At 44.6% G+C, this 17,224-nt stretch overlaps 1 pseudogene; it reads right to left on the bottom strand.

Moving 5' to 3' along the window:
• Positions 1-1,366: 1,366 nt before the first annotated feature.
• Positions 1,367-1,466, bottom strand: LOC129400485 (U6 spliceosomal RNA; annotated as a pseudogene).
• Between the last annotated feature and the right edge of the window lie 15,758 nt (positions 1,467-17,224).

The raw sequence follows: 17,224 nt of genomic DNA, 5'->3' as shown, positions 1-17,224 counted from the left end.
GGCTACATACACGGTAAATGCCCTAACCACTGTAAATCCCTCCAGCTCTGTGAACTTGGTACATTAGGTGAGGCTGGAGTGTGCTTCTGATTTTTTGAGGTAGAGACCCAGACAGTCATGGACTAGGGTCCTAGGTAGTTTGGGCTTCTCCTTTACTTCTGTAATCAGGGCTAGAGCTGGATAAGAACTTGTCTGGCTTTTTTTTGGGGGGGTGAAGGGAAGGTACAGGGTGACCACACCTGGCAGTACTAAGGGACTGTTCCTGGTTCTGTGCTGAGGAGTGATTCCTGGTGGTACTCGGGGGACCATATGTGGTACTGGGAATTCAAACTAGGGTGGCTTGCTTGCAAGATAAGTGTCTTAAGCCCCTATGTTATCTCTTCAGCCCTAAAACAATCCTAAATTTTAAAATGTCACGTGACCCCATGCGGGTTATTGACTTATCATTTGAAAAGTTCTGAACATCTATCTTACATTTGTATCTAATGCTGTTCACTTCTAATACAGAACTCAGGCTGAAAATTGTGATTTCTGACCTGACATCTCAGGAAATAAGTGTTGGTTTTTTGGGAGGTGACAGGTTTAGACATTCAAATACTGTTTTCACTTTTAAACATTTACCAAGCTAATTAAATGTGTGTACATATACATATATACATATAGATGTATATATATATATATTTATATTGCTTTTTGGGTCACACCCGGCAATGCACAGGGATTACTTCTGGTTATGCACTCAGGAATTACCCCTGGCAGTGCTCGGGGGACCCTATGGGATGCTGGAAATCAAACCTGGGTCGGCTGCGTGCAAGGCAAAAGCCTTATCTGCTGTGCTATCGCTCTAACCAAGTAAATGCATAATTATAATGAAAAAAAGCACTTAAAAGTTAAGGATATGGGGTGTTCAGGTTAAGGACTGTATTAAGAATAAGGACATGTGTGATGGCCCATTTCTCTAACCTTATGGTTATTGGAAACTTAACAAAGGTAGTGAGTTGCTGGAAAGATAGTACAGCAGGTAGGGTGCTTGCCTTGCACATTACTGACTTGGGTTCAGTCCCTGGCACCTCACAAAGGCTCCTGAGCTGGCTAGGAGCAATCCCTGAGTATAGAGTCTGGAGTAAGCCCTGTGCACTGCTGGATGGGGCCAAAAAACACAAGAAAAGGAGACCTTGCATTTTCCCATTTCTATCACATTGCCCAGCACGGAGGAGTTGCTGGAGGAATCTTTGTAAATCAAAATATATTGAAAACAGAAGTTTGAGCATGGAATTTTGACTTGTGTTCATTCTAGGAATGCCTTTTAAACCATTTGTATTGAAGTTTGGGAATTTGCAATACTGTTAATTATACTTTTCACACAAAAAATATGGAACGCTTCACAAATTTGTGTGTCATCCTTGGACAGGGGCCCTGCTAATCTGTGTATCTTTCCAATTTTAGTGTATCTCTTTAAGCAAGCATACGAATGCCTATTTTTGTTCATATCTTTTTATTTGGATTAATTTAGTGTAAGTCATTTTATGTTTATTTGGTTTAATTTGGAGGCCACAGCTCTTCCTCCTGACTCTACATTCAGGGATGACCCTTGGCGGTGATTGCACACCCTACTTGGTGACAGGGACTGAACAAGTGCCTTCCCTGCTGTCCTATCTCTCTGCCCAAGAGGTCTGTTTTGAGTGGAAGCCTTCCTCCCTTTTCCTGTCTCCGTCTGTCTTTCTCAGGTCTTTGTCTCCCTGAATACTTCGACTGCTTAGAGTTTTCCAGTGCTAGACCTGTCACTTGTCCTTTTCGATGAGTTAGCCCTCACAAAGAAGGAGCAGAACTGGACTCCAAAGCTGGGTGGAGAGTCATTGCAGTGAACCAAGCTCTCCCGCAGGGTCACTGGCTATTGGCATCACCTTCAGAAACAACGTGCAGGAATCCAGTGCCAGGGTTATTGCAATTAATGAGCTCTTTGAACTTAGGTGTACAATTAACATCCTCTTTGGAGGTCACATTTCTCTTGTTTGTAGAAGGGCTTTTTCTCCCGTGATGCTGTAGCAACTTGTAGAAGTCAAGTCAAATAGTGTGTTAAGCACCGGAGTCTTTCTTGGGCATCTGCCTATGTTTATCTCTCGGATGCCCTCTTTCACAGAGCTATGAGGTTACTGCCGGTTTTCACTTATTCCTCATGCAGATGGGACTGGAGAAATAGTACAGGGGTTTAGGCCTTCCATTCCACCAATCCCGATTCAATCCCTGGCACCTCATCAAGGGCCTTCAAGCACAAGTAGGGGTCGCTTCTGAGTACAGAGTCAGGAAAAGCCCCAAAGCACTACCAGGTATGTCCCAAAGCCTGCTGCTCCCCATGGCCCCAAACAGAAAATCCTCATGCTAGGTTTCCCATATCCAGTCATCTTTAGATGGTTTCTGCCATAACTATAGCAGCCCAACTTGGCATCTCCACGTTGGAGAATAAATGACTTGCTGAAGCCCAGTATGGTAGAAACCAACCATAAACAAGGTCAAGTTTGGGTTGGAGAGATGTGACAGGGATTAAGACACTTTTCTCACATGTAGCCAATCTCAGTTTGATCCCCAGTACTGTATATGGTTCCTTTTTTTTTTTGCTTTTTGGGTCACAGCCGGCAATGCACAGGGGTTACTCCTGGCTGAGCACTCAGGAATTACTCCTGGTAGTGCTCAGGGCACCATATGGGGTGCTGGGAATAGAACCCAGGTTGGCCGTGTGCAAGGCAAATGCCCTACCTGCTGTGCTATCGCTCCAGCCCCTGCATATGGTTCCTTGAGCTCCACCAGGAGTGATTCCTGAGCACAGAGTTAGGAGTAAGACCTGACCACCACGGGAAGTGGTCAGAACCAGACAAGGTCAACTTCTGGTGCTCTGGTGCACATGAGGATACTCTAGTTATTAACCAGAAGGCATGTCTCTCTTCTCTACATCAACAGGCCTTGCTCTTAACTCTGCTCTTCTGGAGGGCATATTGTGGAGATGGATACACTTGGAGGAAGCCTGGGATCGGTTATTTTCTCATAAAGTGATTCTGACCTAATTGCATAGAAACGTTATGTAGCTTTGGAGATGGTCTGTTTATGAGTCACGGAAATTAACTTTCTTTTCAGAAGAGCTCTTTATAGAGAGAAAGAATGAGTCCAATGCCTATTCTTTGAACATCAGTTGCCTTCCTGTGACTCGGTGAAACCTGAATCTGGGTGTCAGTCTCAACCTTGCTTTAGCTTTGAATTCAGCCCCTACACTCAGGACAAGGGTTGAAGCTAATGGGTCAACTAGACCTTGCCCAATTCTGAGCTTAATATGTATTTTTTGCCTTGTCCCCATTGCCTAGGTGACCCCAAAGTAATATAAGAAACCCACAGAGCTCTTTATGGGGTGAACTAGGATTTTATTTGAGGGGTGGAGATTTGTGCTACAACCCAGCATTGCTCAGGAGTGAGCCCTAATAGCTCTTGGTGGCCCATATGCATGTCAGTCATTGGACCAGGATTGGCGGGATGCTGGGCAAATATTGCTTTATAAAAACCTTTAGAGAGCTGGAGAAATAACTCAATGCGCAAAGCACATGCTAGTTGGGATGGGAGATGTGTGCCGAAAGTAGATCATGGAACAAACATGAGAACCTCTCAGTGTCTGTGTTGCAAGCCATAATGCCCCAAAGTAGAGAGAGTATATGGGGAATATTGTCTGCCATGGAGGCAGGGGGAGGGTGGGAAAGGGGGGTATACCCAGGATATTGGTGGTGGGGAATGTGCACTGGTGAAGGGATGGGTGTTTGATCATTGTGAGATTGTAACCCAAACATGAAAGCTTGTAACTATCTCACGGTGATTCAATAATTTTTTTTTAAAAAAAATTCTTGTTTGTGTTTAACAGGAGCTTTAATTTGAAAACTGCTGTGATCCATTGTCAAAAGATTGAAGGGCATCCCAGAGAAAGAGCACTTGGGTAAAGAGGGACTGTCTTGGAAGCATCTGGTCACGTGTTTAAATCACCATTGTTCCACATGTGCCAAACAGCCCTGACAGCTCTCCTAAACAGAACCTGGCAACTCTGTTATTTGAACCACTCATGTGGCCCCTAAAAGAAACAAAACAAAGCCTTTAACTTCTTCAAAAATTTCTTGTTTATTTTCGCAGTGTTGGGGATCAAATTCAGGGCCTCATACATGCAAGGCTGGCCAACGCTCTATGACTAAGCTGCATTCCAGGCCTTGTTCACAGTTTTCTCCTCTAGCAGTTTCATTTGGTCTGGAAGCCCTAACCCCTTCCCAGGTATTTTGGCATTGTTGATGTTTAGAGGGAAAGGAATTGTGTTGTACTTGGTGGGTGCTCCAGGGCTATTCTTGACTCTGTGCTCAGGAGCCACACCTATACTACAGTTCTGACGCTTAAAGTCAGACACTTAAAAAGTCGATTATAATGATGGTTGTATACCAAAGTAGATATACAGAAAAAAACTACTAAATTATATATTTTATTTATTTATTTATTTTTGAAGTAACAGACTTTATTTAGAAGGTCTTAGGGAAGGAGGAAGGGATAAGTGGAAAAGGAAAACCAGTAGGAGTAACGCGCTCAAGAAAGAACTCGGGCTCCTCCAAAGATGGAGAGAGCTCTACACACATCCTAGCACTGGAAAGCATGAAAGTACACATCTCAAGGGGGGAGATGCGGGCGACACATGTGCTCGGCCACATGGCACAAGCAGCACATGGGCTCAGGCAGCATATGCGCCAAAACTACTAAATTATATATTTTAAATAAGTGATCTGTGGGCTGGAGTGCGTGCCTGGTATGCCCGAAGCTCTGAGTTCAATCCTTGGTACACATGGTCTCCCATGCACCATTGGCAGTAACTCTAGTGAGGCCCCACACCCTGCAGAAGCCAAGACCATCAAAAGGTGAATCATTTGATTTGCAAATTGTATTTGATAGTTGTTAAAAAATGAAAAGTGTGAAAAATATACTAAGGACCATGTGTTTGGACCATTTTTAGTTTAAGTACCACATGTACTCAGGGATTACTCCTGGCTCTGTGGTCAAGGATCCCTCCTGACAGGACTTGAGGAGACCCTATGTGGTGCCAGGGATTGAACTCATGTCAGATGCTTATAAGGCATGCAGTTTAATCCCTGTACTCTCTCTCTGGCCCTAGGGATCATTGGTGAGCCAAATTTCCTACATTCTTTTCTTTCTTTTTGTAGGTTTTTGGGCCACACCCAGTGATGCTTAGGGCTTACTCTTGTTGCTGTGCTCAGAGGTCACTCCCGGCAGTGCTGCAGGATCATTTGTGTTGCCAGGGATTGAACCTGGGTCGGCTGAGTGCAAGGCAAGTGCCCTACTTGCTCTACTATCTCTCTGACCCATTTCCTACATTCTTGTCTCTCTGCTCCTTCCTAGAAAAGTCAGAGTTCTTAAGGCTAGAACATGGGTGTCCGCCCCACACCTGCACTCCCATCCTGAGTTCTCCGAGTTTCAGGATGTAATTGCACCATGGGAACATGCAGCACCACCCCAGTGTGAACCATCTCTGCTCCCCAGAGCATTTTGAGATGAAACTCCAAAGTTTTGTGGCAAGGGTTTTTCCCAGTTGGCAGCCACCTACTTGCACTTAGCTGGAAGGAAGTGAGCCTCTTTCCCTTTCATTCAATGGTGCCTGCAGTCGTGCTCGCTTTGCTCATTGGGGTTTCAGAATACAATCGATACCTCCCTATCCTAAAAGCACCTACTTCTAACACCCAATAGTGTTTACAAATGGCTTAAGTCGCAGAAATCCTTAGGAAAGTGCACCCAAGTAAGGATCCTTTCTTTCTTTCTTTCTTTCTTTCTTTCTTTCTTTCTTTCTTTCTTTCTTTCTTTCTTTCTTTCTTTCTTTCTTTCTTTCTTTCTTTCTTTCTTTCTTTCTTTCTTTCTTTCTTTCTTTCTTTCTTTCTTTCTTTCTTTCTTTCTTTCTTTCTTTCTTTCTTTCTTTCTTTCTTTCTTTTTTTTTTGCTTTTCTTGGGTCACACCCGGCAATGCACAGGGGTTACTTTTGGTTCATGCACTCAGGAATTACTCCTGGTGGTGCTCGGGGGACCATATGGGATGCTGGGAATTGAACTCGGGTCTGCCGTGTGCAAGGCAAATGCCCTACCCGCTGTGCTATTGCTCCAGCCCCAGGATCCTTTCTTATAAAGTATTTAAAGTGAATTCTAACCAGGGATGGTGGAGAGAGGTGGAAAGGAGCTGCATTCTAATCCTTTGGGATGAAAGGTGCCCATCCTCGACTTCTTGCCACCAAAGTAGCTATGCCATCGTATTTTGCTTGGCTGTTGGGAATGTTGGTGTGCATGCCTTGCTGCTTGCCACCTCTTCCCCCATTCTTATTCTTGTGTCGCCTGCTTTGGGGCTTACACACCCCAGGTAAAATTGTGATCTCTTTTGGGGGGGAGAAAGTACTTACCGCAGTATATACAATATGGAAGAAGAATCTGATGGTGAGGCCAGGCCCATGTTGTCCATGGATTGAAGTGGGGGCCCAAGTGAATCAGAGTTCACTTGAAGGTGAACTCTGAACTCTGAACTCTGAACTATCTTCAGATTTCCTGCTCATCCACTGTCTGACTTACATCCAGATGTGTCATCATTCTGGGATCCACTTCCTTTTCTGGGGGTGAAGGGTATGGTTGAGTCACTCATGGTGTACTCGGGCCACCACTGACCTTGTGCAAGGAAAGTGCCTTGACTGTTCATCTTTACTATTTTTCAGGGCCACTGTTGTGACATTTCTGTTAGGAAACCAGTCAACCCCAGGTTGGAGTACTTGGGAAAAAGTGTCCTGTTTTCCTTTTTGGTTTGGGGGCCACATTAGCTAATGCTCTGGGTTTACTCCTGGCTTTGTGCTCAGGAGTCACTCTTGGCAGAGTTCAGGGGACCATATGGGGAGCCAGGGATTAAACCTAGGTTTGCTCGTGTGCGAGGCGAGTGTCCTCCTTGCTGTACTATCTCCCCAGCCCCATGTTTTCTTCCCTCCCAGTTGCTTATTGTTGTGATTATGAAGGGGGATCACAACCTGCTTGTGGTGCTCATGAGGGGTAGCAGACTTTAGTTGTGGTGCTCCCACACACTTGGCTGCAGAATGCTAAAGATCGCCCACTTGATGGTGGCACTGGGGAATCCCGGTGGGCATATCCTGGGGATCATACTTAGCATGTGGGGTGGTGCCAGACTTCAAACTTGAGACCTCATGTCTGCCACTCAGGTGCTCCCCCACGGATCCTCATTCCGGGGCCCCTGTTCTGTTTCTAGAGCCTAAGAACATCTCATCTCAAAATGGATGACTTCCCATCCATTCCCCGTAAAACAGTGTCGTCCAAGAGAAGATGAGTGTGGGTACAGGGAGGGCCAGGAAACCTATATGCCCAGGGTGCTTCTGGGAAGCGCTGTCACCTCAAAGATCAGAGAAAACTGTCAGAGCCCCTCCACCCAAACCACAGTATGAAGCCCCAGACACCAGACATGAAATAGTCATGTCACCACTTTCTGTCACGCTTCCCAGCCCCTTTCGAAGGCTGGGAAACACAGAGACCGTTGAGCTGTTTGTTTGGAGATTCTTCAGTGAAGTTGATGAGCCTCTCTCTTTCCAGGAGTGCTTCAAAAATGCCAAGAAACGTCATGGATCATTTCGCCGCTCTCGATTCTCTCTCGGGTCATTGTTGGCCTTCAGCCCAGGCCTCGTCTGGTAGCCAATTCCCTCATTCCAGCAATCATTTCTTTGCAGGAGTTTGCGCCTAACCTTTCAGCGTGTGTCCCAAATATTTAGGGATGGACTCCATCCAGGAGAATGATTTTCTTTTCCTTGACTCATTTCAATTACTGAGGGAAAAAGGAAAGCTGTAAGCTGAACAAACATTGCAGTTGTCTTGGCCGCTCTCTTCTGGCTGGACTCGCCCAGATTGAGCAGTGTCCTGGCGTTGCTGAGTCAAGGGCACCTGGGATGCAAGTGTTCAGCCCCACACGCGAGCCTTCATTTCCATGTGCTTGCCAATGCTGCTCCTGGAGTAAGCCAACCTTGAGTTTTCTAGATTTTCCTTTTTTTTTCATCAGGCAATGTAGGGTTTTTTATTAGTTATTTTTTTTTTTGAGACAGGGTGGGACATAGCGGAACACACTCAGCGGTGCTCTGGGTTTGCTCCTGGCTCTGTGCTCAGGAATCATTCCTGGTAAGGCTCAGGGGACTTTTGTGGTTCTGGGAATCAAATATAATGGGCTCCATGTGTCCAGTTTCCCTGCCCATTTATCCTACTTGCAATGTGGAGTCTTTTCCTTCAACCCATGTCACATGGTTTTTTTTTTTTCTTTTGGGATCATACCCGGGGATGTACGGGGTTACTCTTGGCTCTGCACTTAGGAATTACTCCTGGTGGTGCTTAGGGGACCATATGGGATGCTGGGAATCGAACCTGAGTCGACTGAGTGCAAGGCAAATGCCCTAACCGCTGTCACTCCAGCCCCCATGTTACATGGTTTGAGAGAGATGTTATGTTGGGGTTTGGGATCCACATCAAGCAGTGTCTGGGGGCAACTCCTGGCTCTGTGCTGTGTACAAGTAAAGAGTCTTACCCCTGTACTCTCTGGCCTGGGAACAGATGTCTTTTGCCTAAATGAGGCATCTAACTGCTTCTCAGCATTTGATCTACATGTGTGGAAACCAAAAAAAAAAAAAAGATTTTCTATCTAGTGATTATTACAGGTCAGGTTCCCCAAAGGCTATGAGAAGAGACATTTTTGGAGAATGTTTTGAGAGCACACCCAATTATTCTCAGGGGGAGAGCTAGTCCTAGCTTGGTTACTTGAGAGTCACTACTGGTGGTGGAACTACACGATACTAGAGGTGAAGCCCTGGCCCCCTGTACGCCATATGCTAACCAGGTCTCCAGACCCTTGAACTCTAAGACACACTTTATTTATTTATTTATTTATTTATTTATTTATTTATTTATTTATTTATTTACTTCACTGTCACTGTCATCCCATTGCTCATCGATTTGCTTGAGCGGGCATCAGTAACGTCTCCACTGTGAGACTTGTTGTTACTGTGTTTGGCATATCCAATACACCATGGGTAGCTTGTCAGGCTCTGCCGTGGGGGCAGGATACTCTCGGTAGCTTGCCAGGCTCTCCGAGAGGGGCGAAGGAATTGAACCCGGGTCGGCCGCATGCAAGGCCGCATCCAGCCCTATTTACTTATGTCATTAAGTAAGTTAATGACATATTTACTTATGTCATTAATTTTGTTTTTTCCTAATTACAAAGTTATTCATAGTGGGATTTTTGACAGTGTTCCATTGCCAGTCCTACCACCAGTGTCAACTTTCCTCCACCACTGTTCCCAGATTCCGTCTCCTACCCCACCAACCCCAGCCTGCCATCTTGACAGCCCCCTTTAAATCTGGTTATTGAAGTTTGGGTCTAGTGATCTCAGTGTTGTTGACTGTGGTTTGGCTATTTAGCTCTATCATTCCTGAACACCACCAATGTGCCTGGGTCCCCTTGACTCCTACCCCCATTGCTTCTCATTTATCTCTCCTCCCCTTCCTTTTCACTCTATTTTTTCTTTATCCTCCCTCTACTCTGGGTACAGTATGGTGAGTTCTCAGTAAACTTAAAATTGAGCTGCCCTACGACCCAGCCATTCCACTTTTGAGTATCTACTCCCAGGACAGAAACATTCATTCCAAAGGACGTGTGCACACCACTATTCATCACAGGACTCTAAAAGGCACTTAACTTCTTTTTTATTGAGCTTCTCTGGTTTACAATGCTATTACTAATGGTTTCTATTGCACATAGTAATTCCAACACCACACCTATCACTGGTGGACCCGCCTCTCTCTCCCAAGACCCCGATATCCTTCCCTTCCAGCTCTACCCAACTCAATCATGTAGATCAGTTCTTACATTATGTTGCCTTTAGCCCTTTATTGGTACCTTGAGGCATAGTTGTAAAGTCCACAGGTCAGAGAACAATAGGAGGTACTTTGAATTTCTGGTTTCAGAGAGATAGTCAGCATCTTCTTCTAGCCCTCATTATAAAAAAGGGAAATACATCTGGGAATTTCAGATAAAGGAATCCACCAATGCACCACTGGAGGAAAGATACTCAGGAGCAATTACCAAGAGAACCTACATCCACCGTTAGGATAAACAGTGTGTTAAGAACAGGAATAAATAACAGCCCAACTTTCCTGTCGCTGGAGGATGTTTCCTAACATCTCTCAGGTCTTCCACCTTCTTCAACACTGCCTGACTTCTCGAACAGATTTCGTGTTGCACCTAAAACCGCCACTCCTCTTATGTGGCCTCCACCCATAGGCTATTCCAAGTGTTGGGCCCTTTGTTCTCCCAGCACCACATTTGCCAACTTTCACTGACTCAGAGATCCTTCTCTGAGCCATGGGTTTGTTGGGGATTTGCATCTTTTACTCCATATAAAAAATTTTCTCGATGACATCTCATCCGTTGCCAATTTTGAAAATGTTTGCTTCGTTTTGTTTCGGGCCTTGGGGCAACACACTTTGTGCTCAGGACTGACTGCTCACTTTGCTTTCTGGGATCACTTCTGGCAGAGTTTGGGTGACCCTATGTGTTTGATCCTGGGGATTGAATCTAGATTGGGTGCAAGCAAGGCAAAAACACCTTGCTGCTGTACTTGTCTCTGGCCTTTGAAAATGTTTTGTAAGGAGCTCAACTCTATAGGGACCAACCAGAGGCCCTGTAGAAACCAGAGATATAAAGAAGGAATCTATATAGTCTCCTTTCCTCTTCCAAACCATCTTCTATAGCTGTTCCAAAGGGTAAAAAATCCCCCAAGACTTATCATGATAAGTCAAAGTAATATAGAAATACACCTTGAGTATGTTTACCAGACCTACAGGCCAGGTCTGCTTTGTGCAAGTAAAGTTAGAGAACTCCTGGGTTGAGAGATAGTACAAGGATTAATGGATTTGCCTTGTATATAGCTGACCCTGGTTTGATCCCTGGCCATGCATATGATCCCCAAGCACTGTCTAGAGTGATTCTTGAGCACAGAGCCAGCAGTAAACCCACAGCACTGTGGGTGAGACGCAATAGTCCACCCCTGCAAATAGTCAGAAGGCAAACATATGGTTGTTAACAGAAGTCAATTGTGGAAGCTGCAAAGGGTTGATGTCAGAGTGAATTTGAAGTGGCTGCACTCCCTTGCTCAATCAGTCAAAACAGAGTTCCACATGTGTCTCCAACCCCCTTTGATTTTAATGTCTTTGGTGTTTGCTTATTTGGGGATCTTATCCAGTGGTGCTCATCGGCTATTCCTGTCTCCGTGCTCAGGACTGATCCTGGCCATATTCTGGGGACCATATACAGTGCTGGGAACGGAACCAGGGTTGACCGCTTTTGAAGAAAGGGTCTTGCCCATCCGTATTGTCTCTCCAGCCCCACATATGCCATCTGGTAAGCTATTAGGCTCCAGTCATGTCAAAAATTTCACAACTTAATTTTGTATAGTTCAAAACACACTAGGCAGAAAAAAGGTGAATGCAGAAGAAGACAACTTTGCTTAAGACTTAGGGTCTTTGATTAGAAGAATGTATTAATTTTTAATCCACATTTTATCAATTTACCATTGGCTGGCAGTACTATAAAATTTTAGAAGCAGAGCTCCAATCTTCGACATGTATGAAAGTCTCTTTACACCCCACCCTGTACCAGAGTCTCAGTTCCCTCCCCCCCATTAGAAAAGAGGCCTATATTGGGGCTGGAGAAATAGCACAGTGGGTAGCACATTTGCCTTGCGTGCAGCCGACCCAGGTTCGATTCCCAGCATCCCATATGGTCCCCTGAGCACCGCCAGGAGTAATTCCTGAGTGCATGAGCCAGGAGTAACCCCTGCGCATTGCTGGGTGTGACTCAAAAAGAAAAAAAAAAGAAAGAAAAGAGGCCTATACCATTACTCTACCTTCCCCTTACTTGCTGGTAACCATCGTTGTTTTCTTTGAGTCTAGGAGCTAGTTTCATTGGGGTTTTGGCAAACCCCAGTTCATTTGCTTCAGAAATTTGTATTCATCATAATAGTGAAACTATCTGGTAATTTGTTATTTCCTTTTCATCTTTCACTTTCGGACTTATTTCACTGAGCATAATCACCTTCCCACCCATCTCTCTTGCATCTCCTACCCAAGAGCCATCCAAAAGAAGCAACTTTGCTCATGGCAGAATAGTAATCCAGTGAGTACCTAGACACAGCTTCTTTTTTTTTATCGAATCACCATGAGATACACAGTTATAAAGTTGTTAGTGATTGGGTTTCAGCCATACAATGTTCCAACATACTCCCTTTACCAGTGTACATTTCCCACCACCAATATCCTCAGTTTCCCTCCCTGCCGCAGCCTCCCTCTATGTCAGACACTTCTCTCTCTCTCCTTTTGCCATTATGGCTTGCAATACAGATACTTAAAGGCTATCATGTTTGTCCCTTTGCTTACTTTCAGCACTCAGTTCTTGTCCACAGTGATCATTTCCAAATAGCATTAGATCCAAGCTTCTTTTTTTAAAAAATATGTTTCTTTTTTTCTTTTTATTTTTTAATTAGTGAACCACCATGAGGGTACAGTTACAGATTTACATATTTTTGTGCTTGTGTTTTCATGATACAATGTTTGAGAACTCATCCCTCCACCAGTGCCCATTCTCTACCACCAATGAACACAGTATCTCTCCCACCCGCCAATCCCATCCCAATCCCACCCCATCCCTTGTGTTCTCTCTCTCCTTTTGGGTATTGTGGTTTGCCATAGGGGTATTGTAGACCCAGGCTTCTTTATCCAGTCACCTACTAATGGGGGATTAAGTAGATGCCACATGTTTACTCTCCTGGAGAATGCTGTTATGAATATCAACATTACAAGGTCTTTCTGAGTTAGTGTTTTCAGTCTTTATATAAATGTCTAGAAGTGTTATTGATGGATCATAGGGCAGTTCTATTTTTTATTTATCTACTTTTCTACTTCCCTTTTTTGCAATGTCCAGGTCTCACACTTTGGTTGCAGCAAACCCTGATTGTGGTGCACTGAAGATTGCACACTTGTGGTACCAGGCATCCCAAGAGCAGTGTTGCCAAGATTGCACTTGGCCTGAGAGCTGAAATACTCTGTGTTGCTGGCACTCAGACTCAAAATCTGAAGCCTGCAAGGCAGGTGTTCTATCGTTGAGCCTTAATTCTAGTCTCCTTGCTACTTGGGGGTAGGCATACTTAGGAGCTGGAGAAACAGTATGGGGATTAAGGTGTTTAGTTTTCATGCAGCTGTCTCTGTTTTGATCCCTGTATATGCCCCCCATGCAATAACAGGGGCCAGTTCTATGCATAGAGCCAGGAATAGACCCCCAAGCTCTGCTGGGCTTGACCCAAACAGCAAAAACTAAACAAAATACTTTCAAGTGGACAGTCCATGACCTAGTGGAGGTTTAGTCACAGACCCGGTGTACAAACCTGGAGAAGTCATTTCTCTCTGGCTTTCAGCAAAATGATGCTGGGGTATAGCATTGAGCCTTCAAACTCACTCAATCTATAGGTCTGGAGCCTCTAATGTGTGCCTGCCACTATATCCAGGTATCTGTGACACCTGGACAGCTTATTCACAGCATGTCTTCTTTGTCGCATGAACTGCAGCCTCCTCAGAGCATCACACTCTCAATCCATGTACTAGGATGTAACTTATAAAAGGACCCAGACGGCCTTTACAATACAAACAACAGGAGAATGAGGAAACTTGCCTTGAGGGTTTGATGAGGCTGTGTGGGAATTAAATCCCAGATTTACCCTCTGAAGAAGATAAATGCTTCTAAGAAAAGACTCTTTTTTTTCGCTTTTTGGGTCACACCCAGCGATGTTCAGGGGTGACTAATGGCTCTGCACTCAGGAATTACTCCTGGCGGTGCTTGGGGGACCATATGAGATGCTGGGGATCCAACACGGGTTGGCTGCATGCAAGGCAAACACCCTACCCACTGTGCTATTGCTCCGGCCCAAAGAAGACTCTTTTTTATTCAATCACTATGAGATACAAAGTTACAGAGTTGTTTATGATTGGGTTTCTGTTCCTTCACCAGAATATATTTCTTACCACCAATGTCCCCCATTTCCCTAACACCACTCCCACCTCCTGCCTCTATGGCAAGCACTTTTCTTCTATCTATCTCTGCATTTTCCCTATAAGATTTGTGGATCTAAAGCATTTGCTACACATGTATATGAAAATACATGTATATGAATAGGTCTATGGCAGACTTGCTTCCATGCCTAACTTTGTCCAGCTCTGGTAAAGTTCAAGAAAATACTTGTGGATGCACTGAGAGGACAGGACAGATTCGCTTCCTAGTGAACTCTCAGCTTCTTTTGGAGGGAACTACGAAGTACTTTCAGGAGCACATATACATGAGGGGCCCTAATAGACAAATCTAAAGTTGGCCTGGATCTCTCTCTCTTTGACAGGCGCTGGTGGAGTACTGGGAATATGCCACGTATAGAGTGAGTCTTGTGCTCCATCTCCAAGTTCCTAGGAACCCCAGGTGTGTTCTAGTTTTCTGCTCTGAGCTTGAAACTGGTAGTGGGTATAGAGGGTGTATCCACTATATAGAGGGTGCTCAGAAAAAGGACCAGGCTGGGGGCTAGATTGAAAGCACAGAGGGAAGGGCATTTGCCTTGCATGCGACTAACCCGGGTTCGATTCTCAGCATCCCATATGGTCCCCTGAGCACCGCCAGGAGTAATTCCTGAATGCAAAGCCAGGAGTAACCCCTGTGCAATGCCAGGTGTGACCCAAAAAGAAAAAAAAGAAAAAGGGCCAGGCATACAGTCACTGGTTTCGATTTGGTTTCCTCTTTGTAGCTAAGGGAATCCACCTTCGACATTTGTCAGCAGGTGGTGTTCATTTGCCTCAGTATTGCCAGAGACCCCAGAATGCTCCTTCTGGGCCCATTGGTCTATTGTTCTGCAATACATCCAGGACCTGGGACTTTTGGTTATTTTTTGGTTTTGGATTGGGGGCTACACCTGGCGATGCTCAGGGTTAACACCTGGATCTGAGTGAGCTCAGGAATCACTGCTAGAGGTGTTCGGGGGACCATATGAATTTCTAGATATTGAACCTGGGTCAGTTGCTTGCAAGACTGCACTAATTTTATCTTCATCCCTTCTGTATTATTATTATTATTATTATTATTATTATTATTATTATTTTTGCTTTTGGGGTCGCACATGGTGACACTCAGGGATTACTCCTGGCTCTGCACTCAAGAATTACTCCTGGCGGTGCTGAGGGGACCATATGGGATGCTGGGAATCGAACCTGAGTCGGCAAGGCAAACTCCCTACCCGCTGTGCTATTGCTCCAGCCCCCCTTCTGTATTTTTTAAAAAATGTTTAAAAAATACAGTAGGTTCTGTATTTTTAAAAATGTTTAAAAAATAAAGTCACACTTGTAGGTTCTCAAGGGCAACTTCCACTTCTTTGTTTGGTGGGGGGCTGCTCCTGGTGTAGTCCTTGGGGGCAGCAGGGCCTATGGTGTTCGGGATTGAACATGAGCCACCTGCATACAGAGTATGTACTTCTACTATTTATTGAACCATTCCTTTGGCTCATCATTCCGGTTCTGATGACACAGTATATTTCTCAGTTGCCTGGACTTAGTGAGGTGGGATCAGGGACGTTCTGCTTCTTTTCTGAAATTGAGATATACCACAGGACTTTTTGTCTGAAGAAATGATGTCAGGATGTTCCAAGTCTGAAATATATGTGGCCGGAGTTTGGGATGTTCCTGTTCCTGGCCTCGGAGTGTAGAGACCTGAGTTCTAGCTGGAGCTTGAGCCTTCATAACCAGCAGCAAAACTTTGTCCAAATCATTTCACCTCTCTGGGTGTCAGTCTTGGGCTCAGTTAAATAAAGGATTTGACCTGACTGATACTGATCTTCTCTTTCATTTTTCTGTCCCTTTTTGTATCTCCCTCTCTCCCCTTTCTTTACTACAACCATTTATATTTCTGTCAGCAATTTTGTTTCCTTTTCTTCAGTTTTCTCTTAGCTCGTTCTTTTTCCCTATTTCTCTCCCAGTTGTCTTCCTTTATGTGCCCTATTCCTGTTCTTCTAGTCTCCCTCTCTTATAAACAGCCACCAAGAAGAAAGAAATGTATTTGTAAGACAGAAAACCTTGTTGATTCAGTGTTATGTTACAGCAATTTAAAAAAAAAATTCTTTTTAGTTAGGGGGGAGTTTGGAGACACACCGGGCGGTGCTGAGGGGATCCTTCAGAGTGCCAGGGATTGAAGCGGTAAGGCCCAAAAATGTGCAAGTTAAGACCCCAAACCAAAATATATTTATTTATTTTTTAAATTAATGAGTCACTGTGAGGGTACAGTTACAGATTTACATATTTTCGTGCTTGTGTTTCAGTCATACAATGCTCAAGTACCCATCCCTCCACCAGTGCCCATTCTCCACCATCGATGATCACAGTATCCCTCCCAACCCCCCCCAAAATTTTTTTTAAATAAATAAAATTGTCTGAGGGGCTAGAGAGATAGTACAGTGACTATGGCACTTGCCTTCATGCAGTAAACCAAGGTTCAATCACTAGAACTGCATATAATTCTCTGAATCCTGTTAGGAGTAATCCCTGAGTGGAGCCAGATATGCTCCAAAACCCAACCTCCCCCCAAAAAAAAAATTGATGCTTGAGAGGTAGTACAGGGATTATTGCACTTAGTTTGTACCCAGAAAACTCTGGTTTGATTCCTGGCACCATATATGGTCCCCCAAGTACTTCCAGAAGTGACACCTGAGAATTGCTGGGTGTGTACTACCTGTACTACCTCTCTTACCCAGCCCAGATTTTTAAATTACCTGGTATTGTTTACTTGAAGGCAAAATCAAAGCTTGAACGCCTTACCCTTCCTCAGGAAACAGTTGCTACAAATGGAAGTCACTTTTGATAGTCTTGTGTGACCTACAATTAACATTAATTTTGTGGGTCACCAGCCATCACGGGGGAGTGATTCCCTACCCTTGGCGGTATCATCTGACCCACTTGGTTAGCTCAGGCTGTCAGCTGGGCAATGCTAAAGATAGTTGGCCTGGGTGGGATTATCTCCTGTGTCGCCTGGGACTCGAGTCCATGAGAAGTAA

The sequence above is a fragment of the Sorex araneus genome, chromosome X (assembly GCF_027595985.1).
Source record: "Sorex araneus isolate mSorAra2 chromosome X, mSorAra2.pri, whole genome shotgun sequence".
Taxonomy (NCBI): domain Eukaryota; kingdom Metazoa; phylum Chordata; class Mammalia; order Eulipotyphla; family Soricidae; genus Sorex; species Sorex araneus.
Note: the sequence above shows the minus strand (reverse complement) of the source record. Positions and strands in the feature narration are given on the sequence as shown.